The 24,867-nt window shown below is 35.8% G+C and overlaps 1 protein-coding gene across 23 annotated transcripts in view; it reads right to left on the bottom strand.

Moving 5' to 3' along the window:
* The window catches only part of Sox5 (SRY-box transcription factor 5), a 960,217-nt gene that overhangs the window by 431,196 nt on the left and 504,154 nt on the right, over window positions 1-24,867 (bottom strand). Inside the window, exon 1 of one of the 23 annotated variants that reach the window (XM_071610089.1) lies at window positions 2,913-2,932. The exons of the other annotated variants lie outside the window; for them this stretch is intronic. The gene's annotated coding sequence lies outside the window, so the exon portion shown is untranslated. Of the gene's footprint in view, window positions 1-2,912; window positions 2,933-24,867 lie in introns of those variants that run through there. 23 annotated transcript variants of the gene reach the window in all.

Genomic DNA, 24,867 nt, shown 5'->3' with positions numbered 1-24,867 from the left:
AGAAATCACTGGAACAGATTTTGATAATCGAGCAGTCAACCCTTATATTTATAGTCAATTGATTTTTTTACAAAAAAAGTGAACTTAATGGAGAAAGGATAGTCTTTTCAATAAGTAGTGCTAAAACAATTAAATATATTTGAGTTAAAAGATAAATTTAGGCCCTAATCTCTCAACATACACTAAAATGCCCCAAACTGATCATAGACCTAAATTTTAAAATTGAATCTGCAAGTGTTCAGAAGAAAATAGAAAAAATCTTCTTGGTCTTCAAGTATGATAAATAACAAAAATTGGGATATTCTATCAAAATTAATAAATTTCTTGTCCTCAATATATACCATTAGGAATATGAAACTATAAGCTATAGACTTCAGAAATATTAAATTTTAAAGTCATATTTAAGATAAAGGATCTGTATACAGAATCTATAAAAAACTGTTAAATTTTTTTTAAAAAATTGCCAAATTATAAATTCACTAGGTATTTGAATAGGCAGTTCATCAAAGGCATCATTGTATTTTATATGGAATAGCTAAAAGCATATGAAAAGATATTCAGAAACATTAATCATCAGTGAAATGTATTGAAAAACCACAATGAGATATCACTTCATACAATGGCTGGTGTAAAACTTTAAAGAAACTGAAACAAGCATATTTTGGTAGGTCTTCAAAACAGTGCAGCCACCTTGGAAATCAGTTTGGCAGATTCATGGATTTTCATAAATTTACTATTAAAACCTACCAATTCTATTCCTAGCTATCTAGCAAAAGAGACGAAAATATACGTCCACTCAAACATCTGAATGTAAATGTCACAGCAGCATTATTCATAACAGATAAATGGTGAAAATCAGATTTTTATCACTGGGTGAAAAGATAAAATATTTATTCTTATATAAAAATCTTATTCAGCAGTAGAAAGTAACAAATAGCTGATATGTGCTGAAACCTGGAGTAACCCTGAAAATATTACACCACATGAAAGAAGCCAAATCCAAAAGGTCATGTGTTATGTGATTCCAATTACATGAAGTGTTGAAAACATAGATCTATAGAAAAGCAAAGTAGACCACTGTTTGCCTATGTCTGGGGATGGGGATAGAGACTGTGATATTGGTTACAAAGTTCTACAAATTCGCCTTTAAAAAATCACTAAATTATATTTAAAATAGGATTAAAAGTGTGTAAAAACATCATAATGAAGTGGTTGGGAATTATTGAAGAGGAAAAACTTGACCTATCTTTAATCTGATTATTACTGGAAAGCCATATCTACAAAAGAGAACATTTTTGAGGTAATTTTTTAAAAAATTTCTTCTCATCAAACAAATTCACTTTTAAAAAGCAGTTCATTCCATTACATCTGGCCCTATATTATATGAATCCTAATCATGTTTCTGCCTCTGAGCCTTTGCATCTGCAGGTCCATCTTTTGGACATGCAATTCCAGAATCAACATAATGTCTACATGGTTTGTTTTTTCACTTCATTAAGTACTCTGATTAACAGTCACCTTGTGGATGAGAGGACTTCTGTATCTAAATTACTTTCAATTCTCTCTCATCCTCCTTAGTTTGTTTCTTTCCTCACTAAATTTCATTAAAATTCACTATTAATGGCATTTACAGGGTAAATGCATGGAGTTAGAGAAGATAATGCTAAGTGAAGTTAGCCAATCAAAAAAAAAAAAATCAAATGCAGAATGTTTTCTCTGATATAAGGAGGCTGATTCATAGTGGGATAGGGAGAGGGAGCATGGGAGGAATAGAAGAACTCTACATAGCGCAGAGGGGTGGGAGGGGAAGGGAATGGGCAGGATTTTAGAAATGATGGTGATGGTCATTATTATCCAAAGTACATGTATGAAGACACAAATTGATGTGAATATACTTTGTATATAACCAGAGATATGAAAATTTGTGCTGTATATGTATAATAAGAATTGTAATGCATTCTTCTGTCATAAATAATTAAATAAATTTAAAAAAAAAATAACTAACAGATGAGCACTAGAAGTATCTGGTCCAAACTAGGAACTCACTATTTATTGAGTGAATGAATCCTGTCATTCGTAGCTGTACCTTAAATGATCAAGAACCGGAAATAGTTTTTTTTTTTTTTTTTTTTACATTTATTTCAAAAATTTTTCCTATGGAACAAATTATACAGCCAAAAGTCCCTAGAAGTGAAGTACTTGAACCATCCACATCTGGAATTGTTTTTGCATTGATCCTCATTCTGAATTCATTCTTTGGCTAGGTTTATGACTGGCTAACCTAAATGGCCCATTGATGTCAAAGGCTTTTGTATAATCATCAGTGGGAAAAAAAAATTACTATCCTGACCCAGTCAGTGAGTAGGAAAGCTTTGTAGGAGCGTCCGTGGTCACTCTTAGTCACATAAAGAGAATCCTCGTCTTTTCATCAACATAACAGAACACAAAGAATATTAAAATAGGAGATTGCCTTGAAAGAAAAGGTAAAAGAATTCTTTTCATATCCTACCTCATTAATAACTTAATGATCGAGGCTGGGCTTTTGGAGAACAAAGAATTGGGAAATCTTAGTGGCAAAATGTATTTCCTGTTGTCCTTACCTGTGGAGTGAAATCCCATTTTCATGCTCTATTGGCTTGTTAGTGTCCTCTTACTGCTTTCTAAGGGAGATACTGGACTTTATTTTCTTTTTCCTTTTGGTGAATTTGGAAGAAGAAATTAAACCTAAGGTGCTCATGCGTTTTCTTCTTTCTCTTGTGAACTGGATGCTTTAAAGGAATCACAGGTTCTGCTTATGATCTGTTCCTGGGATAGGAGGCCTACTCCTGCCCACTTCTTCTATGGCTGCCTAATCCTCACACCAAGAATTAGAAACACTCCCTGCCCATATTCTCTGATGTCACCTTTATCACCTGAACAGGTAACCCTTTCGCCTTCGTCTGTCTTACTTCTTTGTATCATAGATGATCTAAAAAAAAAAAAAAAATCAGGCAGAGATCTGTTTATTAATCTTCTTCAATCAACCCTAAATGGGTCTTAACTGATGAGCATTAATATCTTAACTGAAAGGGCAGAGGCAATAAGAATTATGGAGTATTTAAGTCCTTACTATTCTGTATGCCTGAATTACTTTATAAAATGTCAGATTCCTTAGTTCCTAAATGATCTTGAAAAGTCTTCCTAATTAAATTGAAGGAATCAGCTGAGAGAGAAACACATCTTCCAAGGTACAAACCTCTTCCATATTTTTACATGTAGCTGCCACTCAATAAACATGAATGATTAGAGAGAGAAATGAGGATAGAGACCAGAAAAGATCTGAAATAAAAGATGAATGTTGCTCTTTTCCAGTCTACTATTTTAGGGACAGTTTGATCCAAACCATTTGAGATGACAAGAGTAAAGAACGGATAAAAAACGGATAAAGCTACTTTTACCAAAACACTTTTAAGAATTTTCGGTGCACATTTTGTAGAGTATTATGCCAAATAAACAAGTACCCTAATATAAAGGACCCATAGTATCAATTATTATCACTGTCAATCAGAGAATGAAAGCAGTCTACAATGGGCCTGACAAAACTGACTATTATGATTGTTTCTGCAATGTTAGAAATATGTAAATGAAGACACTTCAAGAAGATTTTGACACAACAGGTTTAACAGATAGGGCCTAATTATGTCAGTCAGTGGAATTCAATTACCAGGAGGAGTGGATGGACATCCTAGACACAGAGCTTGGATTAAATCTGCCCATAATTTTTTTTAGATCTAGTTCAAAGTAGAAAATGAATTCCAAGTTCTTAATTCTCTGAGATTATTTATTATGATTCTATTTTAATATTAAGTGGAAAAATAATTAAGAACTCTATTAAAAATACATCATTTTCAAGGTTACAATTTAAATCTTCACGTTTTCAATAATTTGCAGGTAAATTCCTACATTTTTAAGGAAATTCCTGCCCAAAATTAACAGATGATTAACACAGGGTAGCTGATGACTAGTCTCTAAAAGCAGCTCCCGAGAGAATTATGCCTTCTAGTATTGACACCTGTGTACACTCACCTCCTATTAAGGCAGTGGGTTAGACCTGTGGCTCACTTTCTGACCAACAGAATGTAGTAAAAATGATATTGCATAAATTCCAATGGTAGATCTTTTTTTTTTTTTTTTTTTTTTTTTTTTTTTTTTTTTGCAGCTTGTACTTGGGTCTCCTGAAATGCTCACTCTGAAAGAAGTCAGTTGCCATGTAAAAAAAGAGACTGCCATATTTCCTAATTGAGCCATGTGGAAAGCTGCACTGGGCGACAGACTGCAAGCTCCAAGGTGCTCCAGCCATTCCAACTAAAATGTCAGAGATGGAGAAGAAGCTATTGTATATATTCCATTCCAGCCAGGCCTTCAGAAGACTCCAGCTCTGCTGTGATCTGACTGGAGCAATTGGGGCACCCCAAGTGAGAACCATCAGCTAAACCCATTCAAATCTCAGGAACTGAAGGATAATAATAAAATGTTGGTGTAAGTTTTGGAGTAGTTTGAAATGCAACAACGGATATTTAGGATTTGGGATAGACCTGAAAGAGCTTAAAGTAGGAGCCAGAGCCTTCCTTATTAGACTCCTATTGATTACTTGTGTGATCTTAAATAAATTACAACATATCTGCATCTTTATTATGTTTTGTAAAATGAACACATTAGACTAGATCTAGGTCACATCTGAGGACTAATGAAGGGATTCATGTAATCTACAATTTACTTGAAATTTATAGGAGAATCTTAAATTTGAAGTCAGAATGTATGGTTTTCAGCAGATTATCAAAGGAAAAGATTTATAAGATCACAGTATTTCTAAAGCTTTCAACTTGGAATTCCAGTTATTTTATGAAAGCCAATAAGAAAATCAAAGCTTACTGGTGGCATACTATAATCAAGATTTTTCAGACTAAATGTTATAAAAGTAGAGATAGATATCAGGTCACATTATTTAAGAATGCTTTTAAATCTTTGTTTAGTTAAAATGGTTAAAATGGTATTTCCCATTCAACACCGTCCCATAAATATTTTACCTCAAAACATTTGAAATTGTGAGATCAGTTTTAAGAAACTCTTAAGGAATAATAAACACAGTAGAGATTTCTTTCAGGGATTATGTGCTCTTCAAAGATGGCATCTTCCAATTTCTAGCAGGTTCCCCTAACCTGGTATTTTCTTACCTTTCTCCAATAATCCAAATCTAGTTTAAGTTTTAATTCAATTCACAATTGCATAAATACGATTATATTCATGTATTTCCTCATAATGAAACAACTTCTCAAATGAAACAGCAAAATTATTGAATAACAACTATATGCCCAAAACTATCCTATTTATCAGCATTCAATATATTTGTCAAAATTTTCAGAGTCAAGATAAGCTTGTTAGTATTTGACATCTGTCTCCACTAGGATGTAAGTCCACAGAGGCAGGGATCTTTTCTCACTTTTGTGTATTGATTTATCTCAAGATATATCCCTAGAACCATGTGGGCACTCAATAAATATGTGTAAAATGAATGAGTAAATATGCATTCTGGAGAAATTTGAAAAGGAAGTTGCTAGCAGTAACACAGTGTCCTGCATCCTGAGTAGTATGATTTCTGTAAGAAAAAAAAAATGTTATATAGATAGGGACAGAACAGTCTCTTTACCTAAATAGGAAGGAATCTCTTTCCCTAAACAGTAAATCAAAGGATCAAAATTGACTTTCAGTGCACAGGAAGGAAAATAACTTGAATTTAATATTTCTAGAAAATTGCTACTGCTTCCAATTGCTGTGTATTCCTTTAAGAATCTTTAAAAAATAGAATAATATTCTAAAATATTATTAGAGTTAAAATGCCAATGATATCAGTGAACTAAATCTGAAATGACAACATAACTGCTAACTATTTTCTTTTTTTATGAAGTAAATATAACAAATATTTACTTTCTCATAAAGAGGAAATTATGAAAATGATATAGCAGTAAACTGAAGTATTGTCATTAGAAAATTGCTCATAATCTGATAAGATTACTTATATGCAGGATTGCTTATTTTCAGAATATCTACAGAAATTCATCAAATTTTAAGATAGGAAACCATGCTCTTGGTCTACAAATACTTAAAATGCATGTGTGCGCGTGCACACACACAAAGTTCACCTCACTTAAACACAAAGGACCTTCATGGTGATTTTATATGACTGATGTGATAATGGTTTCCTATGTTCTAAAGATTTAAAAAATATGCTTTATTTTACCAATATTATTAATAAATCCTTTGTGATTATGTCTCCTAACTACCTTCCTTTCCTTTTCTTTTCCCTTCTTTCCATTTATTCTCTCCTATTACTTCTCCAAAAGAAGAGGATTCCACATTCTTTGTTAAAAACTTTTATTTTGTAGGAGAAGATATTGATGGCTCTGGCCCATTTCTAGAGTTACTCCATTGTGGTAATAACTTCTCTGTTGCTCATTCTTCTTGCTGCACCCACAACCTGATTTGTGCTTGAGCTGACCAAAGATAACATCACCTCACCACTGGAGGCACAAGTTAATGGTGTGTTCCAAAGTCACAACTGGGGATAAACACACTGCAGTGGGTTTCATTTTGGGTAAGCATGCATCAGATCACACACTATCCTGGTCAACTTTTAAAATCACACTTAAATCACACTTTAAACGAAGAGGTATTAGCATATACCATCCCCTCAGCTATTTGACTAGGAAAATAACGTGATTTCTATTAGCTGGTGATAACAACATGGCAACAAAACAAAACAAAATGTTAAAGTGATATCTCTGATGTCATAATTGCAATGAACTGAAAATTGTTCCTGGGGCTTACTTCAATTTTTACTCAATAGCTAGAGGTTTATGAGTTTCTTAGCAACATATCACTTTTTTTATTTCCCATATTTTGTGAGCTATTACATACTAATAATTCTTCGAAAACTAACAATATTTCCTCAAATTTCAAGATTTAGTAGGAAAAACAGGAATGGTAAATTTCTATAATCTTAATTTACAAAATGTGAATTTAAGGCATTTAGGTGACAAGTTGATATTCTTTTCTTCTTCTTCTTTTTTTTTTTTTTTAACTCTAAGCAGTTTCCTTCCACAGCATTAAGAATGATGATGTCTCCTAGCAAGACTGAATGAAGAAAAGTCATGTTCCTGAGATTGATTTCCAAGTCAACATCATGCAGGTAGCTTTTTCTGAGCATGTTTCTTCTCCACATTGGGGAAAATCATGAAGAGATTCAGGAGGAAAAAACTTCACATGACCAAGAGGTCTCTTTCCTATTGTCCCAAACACTGTTTTTTTCTATAAAGTTATAAGAAGAAAGATGTGAAAATTTTGATCAAATTATGGATTTGAATTTTCTGAAATATATAATGCAAAACAGAGAGTTTTTAAATAAATAAAAAACATTATGTAATCACTCCTTGAATCTTGCTGAATCAACTTTATAATGCCAAACTTGAGCCCCTCCCAAATCTAGGCTTTGTGTTTGTCACTTCTGACTTAATAAATAATATCAGGTATTGCTAGATCTTGCCTGAAAAACCTCCAAGGAAATCAGAATTGCTTTAGTATGAGAATTCAGCAGGTGGCACTCTTTCCTCTACATCTATTTTTAACTTACTTTTTCAGGGCAGAATATTAGAAGTTACTTCCCACACGGGGGAAAACCATAGTGTTGAGTGAGCTATGATAAGTCAGTGTTGAAGATAAGGGCACCACATGCCCATTAGAAATCTACTAAATCCTTCCTAAATCTGTAAGGTAGGTGCACCCATCTTCATTGTCTATTAATTACAACCGTATTGAGAAGTAGCTACTGCCAGCTCCTCTGATGATTACTGCATTCCCATGAGAGATTAAGTGGCTCTGTGGTTGAAGAGTCCTGTCTTATCCAACAAAAAATGTTTCTGCACATCCTAAATGGTCTTCACATTTTCATTTCCCTACCAGCTTACCATGTAATCAATCAAAGCCTTTATAAAGAGATTAGGTCCCATTGGTGACTCTAGTCAAGCTGGGAACAGAAATGAGATGATGAGGAAGGAGACACTGCTGTCCTCTGAGTGAAGGAGAGCTCCAGCACTTTCTGAAAAGAAAGCTATTTTGAGCTGCTTTGACTTATTTGCAACTCCTTTATATTTCTATGTAACTTCATGAAACAATGAAAAGAGGTACTGGGAAACTGTCCCCCTAAGGCCTAAAGCGGCTTAATAATTTTAACGAAAAAAGTCCATTTTCAGGTAAGAAGTGACCCTTCCATCAGTCCATTTAAAAGAAATTTCTGCAATGCACCTGCATGTTAGACCTTGCTGATGCCAAGAGTAACCCTTGTTTTACAAACTTTAAAAAGATACTCTAGCTTTTAATAATAATTTCATATTTGTCAATTTGTCCTTTATGTAATAAAAGGTTGCTGAGAGAAGAAGCTGGCTGAGGGTCTGCTATAGTAACCAATTTGTGTCTTGCCTCATGTGAGGGACCCATGAGCAGAATGGAAAGCTTACCTGATTTTTCACAAGGACTCAACAAATAGAAGACCATTTTGAGGGCTTATGTATATGATATGAAGCAAGGTTTTGCTGATGTTTTTTTTTTTTTAATTCATAACAGAGAGTAAATATTAGCATGGACTAGAATTCTCTTTTTTAAGTATTTTTTCGTAGGTTTCTAAGACCACTTATCAATCTTATTTCATATGAGATGTCTCATCCAGAGCTGCCCAAAGGGTACAGATGTTCTAGATGACTGGATAAGTGGTAAGCACAGAACTGATTTGGGTAGGTATCTTTTCCATTTTCAAATAAGACAGGGGAGATGGATAATATATTTGGAAAAGAAACCTCTGTTAGTCTGTAGGTGTTAGCATATAGAGACTTTTGAACCCTTAGTAACCTGCAGTTTTTATGATGAGAATTGTTTTCCTTTTATCAGGAGTGTTTGGTAAAGGGAACTGATGAGGAGACATTTACGAGTGGGAAGCGTGGATTCTGCAGGGCACTACAAAATAATCTAGTTGCTCTGATTTAATCAATGCATTATGTGACTGCAAAGCTCAGATAAGCCAACATCCCTCTCTTGGAACCTCCTTTAACTGTATGTCATCACACATAACCTTCCCAGATAACTACTCAATATGCACAATGGCATACCAACCAGGGAGAACATGATGCCGAAAGCATTATGCTCATCAGAGGCTGTGGCTTTAGCCAACTCGCTGGAGAAGCCCTGAGATTTCTAAGCCTCTGAGCCTGACTCTTTCTGCTCCTGTGCCATCTATAGCCCTTTCTCTGGTAACTATATAAAAGCAGGAGCCTGGTAGCACCACAAAAGGCCTGAGCAAAGTCAATGGCCATCCTACTTTAAAGACTTCAAAGTTAGATGTACAACAAAAGCAACTGTAACTGAGTAGTTAATAAGCCTCAACTTGAGCAGATCCAACAGGCTGGTTTTGTTTGCTGGAGAGTCAAATCATACTCTAAGCATTATGTGTCACTGCAATAAAACGGTAGGTACAGGGAAAGTTACTTGGGGAAAAAAGTTGGAAATTCTAGCTTAACTTGCCCAGGCAAAAACTAGACCTGAGCTAGTTTCTTACAGTCACCAGTTATTCAATATGAAATTTAAAGACTCCTTCAATTCACAATCTGAGGGCCTTGTTCCTAATATAGACTACAGGGTGTTGAGAAGCACAGTATATTATTTCATTAAGTGCTTTTTGGGAGAAGGGGATTTAGAGGTAAAACTGCTGGCTTTGTGTGGCAAGGTCGTGACCTTTGACAACTTTGGAGCTTCCCTCTTTCATCTTCTCACTCCCTTGAGACCCCTAACTTGCAGAGGAATCAAGCCCCTAAGCCTGGGCCAGACAGAATACAGCATTGTTGTGGAGCTAGGTTCTCTCCCTCTCCCTCTCTTTCTTTCTCTCTTTCTGTCTCTCTCTCTCTCTTTCTCTCTCTCTCCCTTTTTTCCCCCTCTAAACAAAACAGATCTGAACTGAGCCAAGGAAACAAAAATGTATTGTTCCTCGCAGATGGAAGCGAGTGTCGCCTAGGTAACCAGATTAATCTCCTTTTTCTCTCCCTTCCTCTCTTGTAGTGCGGTAATCGGTGGGCTCTTTTCACAAAAAAGCCAGCCTCAAAGCTGGGGCTCTAACTAGGTTCCTAATTAGCTGCAATTTACAATGAAGACAACATGATGAGATAATAGAAATTTGCAAAATAATGACATACCTCAGCAAAATATTCCTCCTCCTAAGAACCATTTTTATACAAAAACAATAAAGAGGGCCCTTCTAAAGCAAAGCTGGAAAATGGTGGTGTATTATGTGACACAGAACATTATTGTTCGCCTCTTGTTCCCCCAATCAACAGCTTATTGTTTGGCATCTTAAATAAAAATGACTCAAATACAGGCCACATAATGATCTCCATTGCGCTAATACACTGTATATACTGAGTAGTCAAAAATGTGCGGGAGCCAATGCCAGCAGGGCTGATAAAGTAGCAGGGCCCAGGAAGGTAATTTACAATACAATGCAATAAGCATTATTACTGCTCTTAATCACACATATCTTTCTGATTCCTGTCAGGATGCAACTCTGACATCAAAAAAGGGCACCCAAAAGGAAGACTGCTAGTTAATGAAATATGATGGATCACATTTGTTTTCATGTGGTGGTTAGCTCAAATGAAGCAGCCTCCAGACTGTTAGCCAACAGTATTCTCTTGTGTGACATCAAAGACTACCATTCAATGGGGGCAGAGAAAAAAAAATCACAGTAAGACAGCACAGAGGGAGGAGCTCCTAGGAACTGAAAGAACCATTAATAGTAATCTCTACCTTATGTCCAGAAGAACAGAGCATGAGGGGAAAAGGCCAAGGCCAACCAGTCACTGGATTCACAATGAGGATCATCAGCACCTATGTGCTGCTTTAGGGAGAATGGCACAGCTCACTTGCAGTGGGCAAGATCTGACATTTTGCTCTACAGGAGTAATTTGTCACCAGTGACAGGAGGAGCGTACCCCATGCCTTGTCTGAATCAAGACTGCAGCATCCTCTGAAACATGGAATCCAAATAAATAATAAAACAGAATCCAATGCCATGTTTTGCATCAACAAGAATCATTCATAAATGGCAACAGATTGTCTAACCAATCAGGCAAAAAAAACAACCGTACACAAAAAGTAAGTCCACATTTGCTTATGGACTAGTAATTGTGAAGAGTACAGCTGCACATACTTGAAAACTAATGGCCCCTGGACTTCCCCATAAATAACTACTGACTAAAAACCAATTGGCCAGGGACAGAAAAAGCATTAACCCCTTGGTCATTTGGCCCTCAGCAACAACAAGACGACTAGATCTCCTCACAGAGTAATTAAAAGGTAACAAGTAGGACAGATTAGAGAAAGTGCCAAATAGGCTCTAATGACTTTGGAGGAAAAATTGTTGTATTTGGTAATAACATTTGCAGAAATGCAAAAAGGAAGACCATCTGGGTATATCACAACCCCAAAGAGTTTGGCATCTGCCTTTTGGAAATGTGGCCATAATATCTCGACTTGCATGGGGCTATCAACCTTTTCCAAAGATTTAAGGAGGAAAAAAAAAACAAATGAATCTCAGCCAAGACAGAAAGAGAGCAAAAGGCTATGATGCAGTGCTGCAAGCTAGGGATTGATGGTCATAAATATCTGGGCTTTCCATGGATTTGACATTTACTGTAAAGCGTGATCTACCCATCAAACGAGTTTTACTTTTGAGTTTTGTGTAATCTCTACAAAAAAAATATTCTCATACATATAATTCATTGAATGACTCTATAATAATTTGGATGGAAATAACAAAAAGGAGTGTGTCAAGCTATTAAATGACTATATATGGTGTTGAAAGAAGAAATGTTGAGGTATTATCTAACCGTTCTTTCCATTTCTTTATACTGTGAGTAGCCATGCTTATCTTTTAAGATGATTTAAAGAATAAGAGCAATGCATCAAGGCAGATCTACCTGCCTTGATCTCTGTGCCCCTGTTACCCAGAAGTCCCACCCTTAATAAGCCCCCAAATCTGTTTTATCTGCTCACATACCCTAGGGCAGCTGAACACAGCTGGAGAAAATCATGCAACTGCATGTTGGGGCCAGGATCCCACCAGCACCTGTGCTCTGAACCCCAAGAGTCTTCTTAGCTGTCTTTCCTGACCTCCTCTCTTCATAGCTCTCTTAAATCTTCATTGCTCTCTTAACTTCATCCTTCCTGTCATTTTCCCAGAGAGATGCCCTACCTGCCCCACCCATGCATATCATTTTCTGCACCTCTCCTTACGCATCTCTTCAGGGTCAATATCTTTCCCTCTGTTTGACACTGACCTCCCACTAAGGACTCAGATCCCCTCTCTTCCTATCCGCAGAGCCCCTGGCTTCTCATTTTCCCCAATCGTAATGGCGTCTTGTGTTCTCCCATGCCATTCTTCTAAACCTACACCCAGGCTCAATCATTCTCATCCTGCTACATCCCATCATCATCCCTCCATATCCTTTTAACTACCTGCCTATCACATGCATTTCCAGAGATTCTTCGTTCCAGCCCATTCTCATCGGTCATATTCACTTCACAGAAAGTTGGATTCTAAACTACAGATTTAAGTACTTTCTCCCTCACAGTTTTGGCTATTTTGATCGTTTCCTTAGAAATTTCTACCTGTATTTTTATGCATCTATCTATAAAGAGCTGAACATATTTTAAGAATGAAAAACACAATTTTCAACACATCTGATGTGTCAATCTCAAAGTTCTAATCATGATGAAAGTATGAGAATCATAGAAAGTGAAATGGATGGAACTTTGGGTTTCTTTTTAATTTTCTTCAGTTGGAAATGAGACCTAAACACTGAAGGTAATAAGGTAAGTTAAGAGCAGAGCTAAAACCTAACTTAGGTTCCCTGAATGCTAGAAATTGAATTTTGTTCTCTAAAATACCCACCTTCACATATAATTCTGTCAAAAATTAACAAAACAGCTGGACGTGGTGGTACATGCTGGTAATCCCAGCATCTCAGGAGGCTGAGGCCAGAGGATCACTAGTTCAAAGCCAGCCTCAGCAATGGCAAGGCACTGAGAAACTAAACAAAACACTGTCTTCAAATAAAATACAAAATAGGGCTGAGTATGTGGCTCAGTGGTTGAGTGCCCCTGAGCTCAAACCCTGGTACAAAAAAAAAAAAATGTAGCAAACAATATAACATTGAGCACAATTTTAAAAGGAGACCAATTTGCATTAAAGTGATTTCCATTCTTAATTCTATGGATAAAATAAAGATATCTCTACCCAAAGAAGTCCGAAAAATTCCATAGAGCCGAAACAGAGATCAGAAAAATAAATGGCCAAATCTGGGATTTGAAATGAAATATATAAAGATAAAATTATAAAATTTAAAGATTCAAGGGACCATAAAGATCATCTAGCCCAAGACTGGGGTCTCAGAATGGAAACAACCTCCTGGAAGTGAACAGCTGTGTTTCTTCCATACTGAATCTTTGTCCAAGCCCAAACTATATGGTAATGAGCATTCACTGTCTCCTAGTATTAGACCCTTGGAGGGAGGAATAAGTTATCTGTGGAGTTGTGTAAAGATCCTCACAAGTTCACTGCAACAGTAGTTAATTAAATGTGCCTAGTGTTTCAGGGCTGATTTACTACTATAAGGAGCCATTTTCTTCCAGGGAGAGGCTTAGTAACTTGGAACTCAATTTTCCTTAACATCATTTGATCGAAATCTATGCATTATATTTCCTTCTAAAATATAAGAAGCAGTTGAAGGGACAGAGGCAATTAAAAACTGTTACCAAAGGGAAAAATGTTATTACTAAACCCCTACATGGATATATGCATTCTGGGGTCCACCCTGTGTGCCAAGGCCAGTTTGGTGAAGCTGAACTATAATTAGGTCCTTTTAGTAATTAAATCCCTTTGAACAAAGTAGAAAGCAGAATCATGTGATGCTGAATTCTGGAACAATAGGTTAGCATAATTTCTCCCTTGATTTACTCTTAGAAAAAAATTGACTCATCAATGTTGAGAAATCCTTAACTTTTCAAATATACAAACTACATAATATATAGGTAATTAAGGGTCAAAGTTCTTTGACTTGGGTCCTACCATTAACCAACCTCCTAAGCCCTATGAAGATGTGAGGTGTAGTTTAAGTCCATAACTGGAATCGTGGCTTGGGTAATCCCGTTAGTCATTACACCTGGGGGTACTGACACAAACCTGGGAGTCTCTGCTCCCTACCCCAAAGTCAAAAAAAGCAATGCACACAAAGGAAGTCTTCCAAACCAGCATTAACAACGTTCAGGCAGTGCTCTTTACTTAAAGGAAGAAAACAATTAAGTGAAACCTTGAAGTAATCTCATTCTGCCTGTTTAGCCTCTTCATCCCTCAATGTGTGGTTAGCAAGTGTGGCAATCAGGGCTAAGGCCTGCTATCATTCGGCCTTAATTAAAAAAGACACAAGCAGCGGAGCTGTGAATTAGAAATGTAGCTATGCACTACCCCTGATTAATTCGAGGCTCATGTTGGATTAATAACTCCAAACAAAGAACAAAAGGAAATTGTTATGCGAATTGCAGCCCTCCCAGGCCAGACAAAGGTCAAATCACAGGATTTCAATTTCATCCGGAGTCGCTTAATCAACTCCCTCGGAAGGAAGACCATATGTAGTTCTGAAAGCTACCCATTGTAGTCCTCTTGTCGCTGGACCTGAGAGACGGCACAGTCATCCTCTCAAACTATTCTCAATTGCTTCTCTTCTTTCCCCTTTAATATGACAAAAACTTCATTATTACCAGTGATTAAAGAAGAAGAGATCTGCCCTGCAGAAAACATCTCAACAACTGCTGGTTTATGGAGTAAGCTGGACACTCTTGGCACAGAGCCTAAGGAGACCTCACTCCCTTTCTTGAGAAAGGTCTTCGCCAGCAGCGACAGTCAGCACCAAGACAAGGGTGATGGTGACATCATTGGCGGAGCACTGAGAGGGTTATGTAACTCCCAATATGTTTATGGATACATGGTAGAAGAAGACGATTCCTATCTATTAAACTAAAGGAGAGTGCCTGAAAGGTGCAATCCATGAGATTTTGGGAGGTATCAGAAGACAAGACTCTCCCCTGTGGCATGATTAGAAGTTCTGCATGAGAAGGGATGGCAGGTATAAGTGCCTCAGGAGACCTGAGGAGCACAGCCTGCCACCCCAGCAGTTTAGTCTCCTCCACATGTGGGGTTGCCTCTAGTAACTGCACTGAGGACTGATGTGGGCTGAGAATGGCAGACTCCCATTAGAAGGAAGTATTTAAGTGACTGGAAGATGTAATGACTTACACCAAGGCATCACTACTTTTCACCTTGTCAACACAAAGTGCTTCTAATGGTAAATTCTCAGGACCATTACAACACAGTCCTCTGTGATCAAGACTTAAGTGCTCCCTAAATGAAATTCCAGCAATTAGGTAGCTCTTTCAAATGACAAAAAGTATAACCTTGGGGGATTTCAATACAAGGATTCCAAGACAGTCCTTTGGCTTAATGGCATCAGTACTTTAGGCCAATCATGGTAAATATAATTCTATTCTGGGATGATTCATTTCATTTACTTGAGGAAGTGTTCTACATATGAGAGGTGCTCATAATCGTGGACTGTCAGGATTTGTAACCTCCAATCTCATATGGCAAGATTTTCAGCCTCTGCCTTCCTTACAGAATGAAATCATCATCATCACCTTCATGTATTCTAGAATTCTGTCATTAGAGGAATTCATTCATTCCTCTGAATCCCATTATGCTTTGTCAGGACTTCTCTCACCGCACATAGCCTTTTCTCATGTATGTTATGTTATTCATGCATTATCCTTTTATTCATTAAATAAGCATTTACTGAGCACTTACTATGTGCCAGGCACTGTGCTAAGCACTGGAGATAAAAGGATGACTAAAAACTGATGACATCTTTGCTCCTGTAGTATTTGCAGTTCAGTCTTTGAGACAGGTAGCAAGCAAACAAAAGCATAAAACTGCAAAATCATAATGTCACAAAAGACAGTGCATGATAACTTGAGGCTTTATCCTATCAATGGAAATGGAAGTAAACATTTTTTCTCAGATATGTAAGAATATAAGTTGAACTTGGTGAAAAGAGAACAGGCAAAGTTTCAATTTCCTGAAAGACCATAAGTGGATTGGTTTAAAAGGAATAGAGTGGTGCCAATGGAGTCTGGAGGGGCAAGTGGACCCTAGAACATAGAAACAAAATTCTTGGCCATGTTAAGGATTCTGATTCATCCTAAAAACATTAGAAACATCTGGAAGTGGAAGTGGCCAATGTACCATCAGAATTGTGATGTCATTGTAATTTGCCTACCACAAGTTCTCCAGTGGCTGAAAGCCATTCAGTGTTGTTCCTTCTGGTGCCAAGCACAGTGCTTTGCACAATAGGAAAGCATCTTTCTCCCAAAGATTGGGGCAGGGCTGATTCAGTTGATATCATGCCCCATAGAAACCACCTTGTCTAAGTCATTACTGTGGCAAAAGATGATGGTCCTTTTTTAAAAGAGAACTATTCCTTAATGAAAGCTATTTTCAACTCAATTAAATTCGAAAGCCTTTTAGTATACTGTTTGCTCAATATCACAGATTGAAAGAATGGCTTTTAACTTAACACCACCTTGGGACTGGCGGTCACAATCACTGATATCAAGGCCCTAAAAAAAAAAAAAAAAACTTCTGACCATGTGTAAAGGACTGGGACTGGCATTCTGTCCTTAAAATGGCTATTATGGCTATTGTTTGGATTGAGTGACATTTCAAGAGAAAACAATGATTTCTGCCTTCTGAAATATCCAAAGGTGTAATGGCATTGCTTTTTCCCAAATTAGCGGCCATTATATGAACATAAACTCTGCTATTTCAATTTAGTGGATGTAAAAAAAAAAAAAAAAAAAAAGGTACAAATATATCTGTGAGTCAGAATTCCCAGGGAGCATTCATGGAAGCTAAGTTCCCTATGTGACATGCAACTATCAAATAGTGAGCACATATGGAAAGCATACTCAGATGTTTGTCATATGTAATTGAACAGCTGCATCAACAGAGCTTTTCTGAGGATTATTCCTCAAGTTTCTTCTTAAAACCATTTCATTTTCTTTCACAAATGTATGTTACTTACTTAATTAATTTATTTATTTATCCTGGTACTAGTGATTGAATCCAGGGGTGCTTAACACTGAGCTACATCCACAAACCTTTCTATTTGTTCATTTTGAGACAGGGTCTCACTAACTTCTTATGGCCTTGATAAGTTGCTGAGAGGGGCTTGGAATTTGCAATCCTCCTGCCTCAGCCTCCTGAGTTGCTGGGATTACAGGCATTGGCTACTTTGCCAGCTGAATTTTTTATATTAATCTGAAACTCAGAGAACCCACCAAATTCCAAATTTAAAACTTATATGATTATAGACATGTAAAATTTTATGGTATCTGACTGGATGCCAGAAAAAATTATATCCGTGTAGAACTTTTTGATTCTTTTAGCTGGTAAAAATGTTACCACAGATAACATTAAATAAAATAAGTGACCAAATTAATCACTAAATTTCATTGCTCCTTTACCAAAATTTAACACTGTTATACATGGTGATGTATTGGGAGTCATTTTAAGTTTCATCCTTAAAAAAGGCATTGAAAAATCATTGACAACCTTTAGATAAATAATTAAATGTGTCATGTATTAGGCTGAATGTATATGTAACTATATATAAACACAAAATATATAAGTGTATATAAACATATACATCAATACATGTAAATATATAGTTGTTTTATTTTTTCATTCAATTATTTGTTTGGAAAACTAAGTCATAGGCCAGATATAGTGGTGCAAGCATGTAATCTAAGTGACTTGGAGGCTGAGACAGGAGGATTGGAAGTTCAAGCCCAGTCTCAGCAATTCAGGCCCTTAACAACTTACTGACACCCTGTCTCAAAAACAAAAAAAGAAGAAAAAAAAGGTTTGGGGATATGGCCTAATGGTAAAAGCATCTCTGGGTTCAATCCCCAGTACCAATAAATAAATAAACAGGAAAGAGAAAGAAGGCAGTGGGGGAGAGAGAGGAAGGGAATAAAGAAATCAAGGAAGAAAGGGGGAGGGATGGAGGGAGGAAGGGAAGACAAGGAAGGAAAGAAGGAAAAAAAGAGAGAGGTGGCAGGGAGGAAGAAAGAAAATAAATCTACATCATGAGATGCAGGTGTCCCATTTGCTAATTCATTCAATATTTATTAAATGCTAGCTATGTGTCAGGCACTGTAAATAAATCCTGCCCTTGAGATGCTTTCATTGTCTTTTTGACATATGAGGAAAATCTGACTAGGACAATAAGTAAATGAGTCTATGTGCCCAGTGTCACATATACAGTAAGTGGTAGATCTAGTTTCTGAATTCCAGAACCTCAGATTTTAACCTTCCTGCTATGCTTCTGTTAAAATACTGTAGCTTCAATAAGCACTAAGCTAAACACCCTCTTGTCATAAGCTAATTTAGACTAAGGTAGTTATTTGGAGAATATTCTTCATAATTAGTAAATTATTAAAATACAAGGAAGTAAATTATTGCTTCAAACTAAATTTTACACAATACAAATCAACCTAGATTTAGCTTTCAAATAGCTATTATATGAAAAGGATGAAAATTCCGTATAAGTTTAAAATAACCACAGAATTCAGAAAGTACAGGAATTCATAGGCATTTGCTCAATCTTAGAATTTGGCTTCAAAACAAGCTGACTAAATTTGAGCACATTTCAGATATTTCTAAATACGTGTAATAATTTGCGAGCATTGATTCCAAATTATTGTACTCACAAATACTATCAAGGTCACAAGGAGAAGGGGTTCAATAATAAGTTAGCACCAAGGAGAACACATAAAAAAGACTACAGCCCCAAATCTCTGTAACATACCCAACCTGCAACTCGACTAGGAATTTTACTTTGCATAATTATGGAAAATTATAAAGCCTAAGTTCAAGCACATAGGTAAAGTGGGTATTAGAAATTGGTAACACATACCAAATTTTCCCACCTGACCAAATATACCAGAAGTTGTTTCTCTGAACCACTTGTGTATCCATAAAAATAAAAGACTATCAGTCCTAAAGACATAAGATAAACAATAATCAGAGTTCTGTAATTAAACATTTAGTAAACCCTTCTTTACACCAAATTTTAAATTTATAGTTACTTTAAATAAGTCTTTAACAATGATATAAAAAAACCCTGTGGAAAATACTTTAAAATGCAACCTATGCTATATTTAGTATATAATTATACAACAAAAGGAAAGGAACAATTTTTTAAAAAAAGAAGAATGCTCCCCCCAAACTGGACCACAGCAGAACTGGGGAGCATGAGCCTTTGAACTTTAAGGACAACATTAGCTTGAGAAATGGAAAGCTGGAAATATAGGGATTACAACCCAAAGAGGTGGCAGCTAGGAAAACCCAGATCCTGGTAAACTCAGTGTGTGTCTAAATGGAAAGAAACCGTTTTCTGAACTCATATAAAAGGTTTGAAGGTTACATAAACAATTTTCAGTCTAGAGAGAGAGAAGTAAAAGTTACTAACTTTAGTTCTTTTTCTTAAACATCTTCTTTTCTAATTTTAATAATAATAAATTTGCTAGCAGTTTTCCCAAAGAAAATATTATTTTCTCTATAGAGAACAGTGACCCTCTGGCCTTTCAGTAGTCACAGAATAACATGTTCTTAGCTGGAAAATATTCTCTACCCTAGATATCAAGTGGTATCTAATGTTCATTACATGGAAGAGTAAAATACTTCTTTCAATTCCCCATGTTAAAAATAGTGATAAAACTCTTAGATGCTTCACAAAATAGTACACTTTAAAATACTAATGATTAGAAATATTGGAAACCCAAATTCCATAGAACAAATAAAAATAGTCATTTGCGACCATCCAATTTTCCTTATCTTAAATGAATCAGGAAAGTGAGCAGATTCTTAACTAAGTGAATAATTTTAGCAAGGCACAGAATAATCAACACAGAATCCTGTAAACCTAACATTGACCTCCTAAAGCCCATACCTGCATTCTAATTCACAATGCTAAAATGGATTGGATTACTGGATTTAAATAAAATCGTGGAATCTGAACAACCCAATACAATTTAGCTTTTTTTTTTTTTTTTTGAATGAACAGATTTAGTGTAGCAATACTCTGAGAAAAGCCCAAACATCTTGTGATATCTAGTACAAAGAGTAAAGGAAGAAGCAAAGGAACATGAAATTTGGCCTCAGTAGCCACTTCTTTTGCTTCCTAAAGGAAATGATTTTGACAGAATCCTGGGAGTGATGGTTTCAGTGATCCTTACTTGCTGGGCTACTGAAGATGACAGATTCAACATCCAAAGAGTTTCTCCAACTCTGCATTAAACATTCTAGGTATCAAAGATCTCATATCTCAAGAGAGAAATCTCAGAAAAACTTGTTTTTTGTTTTTTGTTTTCAGTCACTGATGGTAATTGAATAGCAACTGAAAAAAATCCCACCAGTACTATGGTTAGAGCTGGTGAGGCCTTCACTATGGAGAAGATGTTAAGTGAGGCTATAAATGTTAAATTGCATGCACACAGTTCTTTAAAGTTCTCCATGACACATATACAACAGGGTTAATGTAATCTCATCCACTCTGGAGAAGAGGAGGCCACTGAGGGAATAGTGTATTGGCATCAAAGCCTCACACTATGCTCCAAGGACTTTGCAGCAATAGTGAATATGGTGGAATGAGATGGACATCATTACCCTAAGTACATGTATGAAGACACAAGTGGTGGCAATATACTTTGCATACACCCAGAGATAGGAAAAATTGTGCTCTATCTGTGTAATATGAGTTGCAATGAATTTTGCTGTCATATATAACAAATTAGAATAAAAAATAAAAATAAATTTAAAAAAAACCTAAGGTGACAGCAGCAGTGGAGTCTTTAAGAAAAATGTATACATAGCAACACTTATCAAGGTTATTTTAAAAGCTGGGCAGACTTGGAAAACGACCTGTGGTATTTGTATAATTTTAATCCCATTGCTTAACATGGATTCTTCATTGAAAAACATCTCAAATTGTCTCTGATTCACTATTCCACCAGTTCTAATCCACACAAACTTTTCATACTGAAAACTAATAGATACCCATCTATGCGTCTTTCTCTTCTTTCCAAGGCATTTTGTCACTGTCACATTCCTCTATTTCTTCTGATCCATTCTCCACTCTACATCCATATTATCCCTTCAAACTTTGCCTCTCACACCACAAATCTAAGGCAACACTTTAAACAAGGCAACTGATCCTCTTCAATCCAGTTCCTTTCAACTACATTGCTCATGTGCTCTGTGCTATTCCCTATCTCACATCTTGCTGTTTCTTGATTGTGCGATGCACAATCTGACTTCTAAGCTTAGAACATAATATTCTACAACTCCTGTAGCTTTGAGGGTAGAAGATACTTTCCTGGCTGTTTGATTGGCACTCCCCTCCTAGGCCTCTGTGCAGTCAAAACTTCTGCTGCTACACTGTAAGGATTGCAATACTTCTGCAGCAGTTAACACTTCCACAATAAGTAGTACTTTTTAAATGTCCACATTTTCTTTTTATTTGAAGATCCTGAGGGCAGGAGAGTGTACATCTTCTATTCAGTATAAAACTCCAAGCACTTAGCATGGTGCTTGCCACACAGTGGACACTTCTAAATATTTCTAGATGAATGAAATTGGTTGTTTCTTTGTAGGGTAACAAAAGACATGGATCAGAGTTTTAGAGTTGTAATACATCAAAAAGGTGAAATGAAGGTTCATCTAAACTAAACTTTGGAGGGTACAAAAATACATGTTGATGTCCCCCAAGGAGAAAGATGTGGCTTCTTCCTCTAACTGCTTGCATTAGCACACTGCTATGCTGGTACAATAAACAGACTGATTTAAAAATTAAATAGCCAACTCTGAGAAGTGTAACAATCCCTGGATTAGTACAGGATGATAACTGAGAGATCTGCTATATTAAATCATGACAATAAAAGTAAAATCCCTCCATCTTTTCCTGGATTACATTTAGAGCTCAAATCAGAGTGCCTTAAATGAATAATAATGAATGTATGCCTCTGTGAATGACTAAAGCCTGAAGCACATTTTAACTAGAGTATATACGTCCCTTTGGATGACATAATTATAATTCAAACCATACACTAATTAGCAGCAACATCCATTTAATATTATTAAGTGGGTTTAAACTATGTTTTTATTAGTTTCTGAAAGTAAGAGAAAAGACACTTCACACAGACACAAAAAAAGCAGAGAATCTAACTTAACAAATAAGTACATGCTATGGAGAAGCAAAAGCAAAACCAATTATATTTCAAAAACTGCCATATTTTATTTTTCTGAGTAATAATGACTAACTGTACTCATATGTAGGAGACACAACAAAAAATTTCAAAATACACATTTCTCCACACAATGATGACATTCTTAATAGAAAATTTTTGTTGTTTCCTATTGACTATATTGCTTAGCAACTGTTCATGATTCCTTTAAAATTAATATATTGCCTCATCAGTTTTGCATCAGAGTTAAGTGTACCTTAATGGAATATTCACCAAGAGCTAAAACTTCTCCAACATTTTCATTTTTAGATAAAACTCCATTGGCCTCAGCTATACCATCAGTATTTCTTTAAGTTGAATTCTGAATTGCATTTGTATTTTTTTAATATTGACCATTTTCTTCTTACATTACTTTTGTTTTCATTTTCTATGCTTTAAGTTCCTCAAAAAAAGAGGTTAGAAGGAAAAGTCCTTCAAAATTTGTTTTTAACACTTTGAAGATAATTTTTTAAGATAGATGATTGATATGAAATATTTTGTTTGAAAAGTTATTTTGGGTTAGTTCTACTTAATTAAAGAATTGGAAGATGTTAATAACTCAGATTTACAGTGTTTATGAAGCACTTCACCTATTCTGTGTTCAGTTCTTACTGTGTGATATGGAAGAATACATTTCATTCTTATAACAACCCTGTGAGGTATGTGCTAATACCCTTCAATTTACTGATGAAAACTGAAGTGTTTAAGTTCCATACTTAGCGAGGACTTGGGCTTAAACTGAGTTATTCTGGCTCTAAAAGCTCTGCCTTATGGGACTGTGTTATGCCAAACCTGTAAAAATACAAATGATGGTACTTTTGGATAGATCACTATTCAAAATATTCTCTCACCCTGAGTAACCAAAGCAGTCTTGAACAAAAAGAACAAACTTAGAGGCATCACACTACCTGCCTTCTGAACATATCACAAAGCCACAGTAATCAAAACAGCATGGTACCACCATAAAAACAGACACACAAACCAATGCAACAGAACAGGGAGCCCATAAATCAATCCTTTCATTTGCAGACAACTAAGTTTTGACAAAGTTGCCAAGAATACATGATGGGGAAAGGACTGTCTTTTTAATAAATGGCATTGGGAAAACTGGCTATCCAAAAAGAGAAGAATTAAATTAGACTCTTATCTGTCATTGTATATAAATATCAAATCAAAATAGATTGAAGAATTAAATGGAAGTCCTAAGATTGTAAAACATCTAGAATAAAACATAGAGGAAAAACTCCATAACACTGGTCTTGGCAATGATTGTTTGGGTATAGCCCAAAATGCACAGACAACAAAAATAAAAATAGACAAATGGGATTACATCAAATGAAAAAGCTTCCACACAGAAAATGAAATTATCAACAGAGTGAAGAGACAACCTACAGCATGGGAGAAAATATTTGCAAATCATACATCTGATAAGGGATATCCAAAACATATGACAAACTCAAATAACTCAAAAACAACAAGAAAACAACTAACCCAATTAAAAAATGGGCAAAGGGCCTGAATAAACTTTTCTCAAAAGAAGACACACAAATGGTCTGATACGAAAAATTCCTCAACATCAAATCATCAAGGAAATGAAAATTAAAACCACAATGGGCGACCACCTCACACCTGTTCAAATGGCTGTTATCAAAACCATGAATGATAAAAGGTGTTGGCAAGGACGTAGGGAAAAGAGAATCATTTTACACTTTTGGTGGGAATATCAATTAATACAGTCATTATGTAAGACAGTATGGAGGTTCCTCTAAAAATTAAAAATAGAACTCTCATGTGATTTAGCTATTCCACTTCTGGCTATATATACAAGGGGAAGGCAATCAGTATGTTGAAGAGACATCTGCACTTTCATTGTTTATTGCACCATTTTTTACAATAGGCAAGATTTAGAAGCAATGTAAGTGTTCATAAACAGATGAGTAAAGACAATGAGGTATATATACACACTAGAATACTATACAGCCATAAAAAGAAATCCTGCCATTTGCAGCAACATGGATGAACCTGAAAGACACTATGTTAAGTGAATTGAACCTGGAACATAAAGACAAATACTGCATGACTTTATTTATGTATGGTATCTAAACACATTATCACATAGAAGCGGAAAGTAAATGGTGGTTACTAGGAGATGACAAGATGGGGGACAGTATTGGGGAGAAAGTAGACAAAGGATTTAAAAAAATACCCTTTCCTCTGATTCTAATCTGTGTATGCTAGTTTCTAACCTACATATTAGTCGTCTTCTTAAGTCATTTATAAATGGTTAGCTTAACACTCTAACTATATTAGCCCATAAAAGTATTTTACAGTGCCCTA

Source organism: Marmota flaviventris, chromosome 3 (assembly GCF_047511675.1).
Source record: "Marmota flaviventris isolate mMarFla1 chromosome 3, mMarFla1.hap1, whole genome shotgun sequence".
Taxonomy (NCBI): domain Eukaryota; kingdom Metazoa; phylum Chordata; class Mammalia; order Rodentia; family Sciuridae; genus Marmota; species Marmota flaviventris.
This window is presented reverse-complemented; position numbering and strand designations above follow the sequence as displayed.